Source organism: Dendropsophus ebraccatus, chromosome 2 (genome assembly GCF_027789765.1).
Source record: "Dendropsophus ebraccatus isolate aDenEbr1 chromosome 2, aDenEbr1.pat, whole genome shotgun sequence".
Taxonomy (NCBI): Eukaryota; Metazoa; Chordata; class Amphibia; order Anura; family Hylidae; genus Dendropsophus; species Dendropsophus ebraccatus.
Window position 1 is genome coordinate 39,944,590 of NC_091455.1, and position 3,203 is coordinate 39,947,792.

The 3,203-nt window shown below is 42.0% G+C and overlaps 1 pseudogene; it reads right to left on the reverse strand.

The window, feature by feature from the left end:
- Positions 1 to 2,221: 2,221 nt before the first annotated feature.
- Positions 2,222 to 2,623, reverse strand: LOC138784122 (small ribosomal subunit protein eS25 pseudogene; annotated as a pseudogene).
- Positions 2,624 to 3,203: the final 580 nt, after the last annotated feature.

Below are 3,203 nucleotides of genomic sequence, written 5' to 3' on the forward strand. Positions count from 1 at the left end.
GTTGCTGCTATTCACTGAATAGCGTCCACAGAAAACTGACATGTCGGTTTCTTGCGGCACCACTAGGGATCCCAGCCAGACTGTATACTATGGGGGAGATTTATCAAAGGGTGTAAAATTTAGACTGGTGCAAACTACCCACAGCAACCAATCACAGCTCAGCTTTAGGCAGTGCTGAAAGGAAAGCTGAGCTGTGATTGGTTGCTGTGGGCAGTTTGCACCAGTCTAAATTTTACACCCTTTGATAAATCTCCCCCTATGTGTATACACTCCGGCAGGGATTCCCTCAGTGGCAGTACTGGCCGTGATCACTATGGTACTTACATAGTGTGCACATGGACTTAGGCTGGGTTCACACACAGTATTTTGGTCCTCATATTGCAACCAAAGCCTTTCAGAGTGGATTGAAAACACAGAAAGACTATGTTCACACACTGTTGAAATTTGGACTGTACTTTATAGGCTCTTAGACATAGGAGAGCAGTAGCAGTCTGCATTGCACAGGACACGCTATAAGGCTATGTTCACACTAAGTAAAAGTATGGCCGTTGTTGCCATCGGCACATGTAGTGTGGAACATTGCCTACATTTCTATGGGATCCCGGCTGGAGCGTATACACATTAAGGGTACAAACCCACTTGACGTATTTGCTGCGTGAATCAGTCTTAAAAATAAGCAGGCAAAACGCAGGTTGGCTTTATACAATTGTTCTGTGTTAAAATACGCAATTGCGTATTTTTGAAGTGTGAAGCTTGTTGTTAGCAAAGCATCAGTTGTTAAAATACGCAATTGCGTATTTTTGAAGCATGAAGCTACATGCGTTTTTCGCACAGGTTGTTAACAACTGATGCTTTGCTAACAACAAGCTTCACGCTTCAAAAATACGCAATTGCGTATTTTAACGCAGAACAATCGTATAAAGCCAACCTGCGTTTTGCCTGCTTATTTTTAAGACTGATTCACGCAGCAAATACGTCAAGTGGGTTTGTACCCTTAATACGCTCCGGCCAGGATCCCGTGCGGACCCGCAAATAACTGACATGTCAGTTTTCTACAGCCGAAATTCAATGAATTGCAGCCGTAGGAAACCCTGACAGTTCACACAGTGAAGTGAGCGGCTCCAGACGCTTGCTTCATTGTGTGCTGTGGGAGGTTCCGATGCGGGCGCACGCTGATGTGTCTGCATCAGAACACTAAAGATCATCGGGACGATACTTAAGTACCGGCCGAGATGATCCGGGGGCGGAGACCGGCCATTCCGTGACCCGGGCGGGTCACGGAACGGCCGGTCTCTTACAAAGTGTGAACATAGCCTAAATGTGCACACAGCAAGTAGAGACAAGGGGGAGGTGTATAACTCTGTCAGTGCGTCAGTTGGATCACCTACTACCATATATATTGTGATCCCATGTAGGCAGCAGTACACTGATAGCAGATTGTACTGGGCTTCTCCATTACAGAATGAATGAAGCTGGAAGACTGCACCTTTTATAATGGATAGAACTTTTTCTTTGCATTATAGCTCATAGAAGATACTCCAGATAATTCCATATTGTGAAACTGAATGAGCAGGTTCTTCTTGGGTCACATCCTCTTAGCATCGCCCTATAAAAACAGACACAACAGGATACACAACAAACCTTTTTTTGTCATTTGTTCATTTCAGGAGAATACAACACTTACTACAAATTCACAGAACTATAATTTTAGCAGCATTTTTTTTTTTTTTATCAAACTTTAATATATTTTGCCTATTCCCACCTGCGCATTCCACATAGAAAATCGGTTTCCTATTCAATCCTTTGTTTCCCTAAGAAGAGCACAGACTTTAGGTTTGAATTAAAACCATCAGAAAAAAATAACGTGTCATTATAGTTCTAAAAAACATACATGAAAGCGTAATTTTCCAAATACACAAAAGACAGAAAATTGTGATTCATGCGGTGAATGGAGGATGTGCGCTTTATAAATAGTATTAAAGATTCTGTACTGGGACAAAATGATTGGCGAAATCACTCAAACATGTCAAGTATTAATAGGGCAATTCTGTCCTGAATACTCAAATTGAGGCCTCATCCACAGATCAGTGGAAATCTTGATCAGTGATGTCCTGGAGAATCCTTCCATTTTGCATCAGATAGGGCTGGGTTCACACTGCCGTTTTTGCAGCCCGTTTACGTATCCGTCTAATGAAAAAAAAAATGAAAAAATAGATTGACTTCATTGACTTCCATTATAAAAAAAAAAAACACCCTTGGTATTTCTAGTGTAGATAACCTGTGCTCTGTGTTTGGACACCAGCTTGATCAAACCTTTGTTGAGCAGCTCCTGAAGGGCGGCCCTGGCCAGTGACCCTTGATCTTCAGCCTCTCAGAGACTACTGCTGGGGTGATGAGCTTGTAGTTAGGAACTTCTTCACCCAGTTTGTCATATGTGGCCTTGTCAAACAGCACCAAGTTGTTCAGCTTGTCCCTGACTTTCCCCTTGGACCACTTCTTCTTCTTGGCCTTGCCTCCAGACTTGTTGACGGGATCCTTGTCCTTCTTGGCGGACTTGCCCGCATCCTTCTTCTTCTTGTCGTCTTTAGGCTGCATGCTGCTGCTCCTTCAAAGATGTCGGACAGAAAAGCATAATAGCTTGATTTTTACAATATGTAATTGTCTGATTATATATTGCCATTTTATCGTTTAGATTTAAAGTGGTAGTCCGGGGGGGGGGGGTAATTTTTTCAACTAGTTTCAGAAAGTTAAACAGATTTGTAAATGACTTCTTTTTAAAAAAAATCGTAAGTCTTCTAGTACTTATCAGCTTCTGTATGTCCTGCAGGAAGTGGTGTATTCTTTCCAGTCTAACACAGTGCTCTCTGCTGCCACCTCTGTCCATGTCAGGAACTGTCCAGAGCAGCAGCATATCCCCATAGAAAACCTCTCCTGCTCTGGATAGTTCCTAACATGGACAGAGGTGGCAGCAGAGAGCACTGTGTCAGACTGGAAAGAATACACCACTTCCTGCAGGACATACAGCAGCTGATAAATACTGGAAGACTTGAATTTTTTTTTTATTAAAGTAGTAATTTACAAATTTGTATAACTTTCTGTAACCAGTTGATTAAACAAAAAATTCTCAGAAATACCCCTTTAAAAGAGTACCTGTACTTTTTAACTTTTCAGAATAAGCAGCCATGTGTGTACATTATATATAA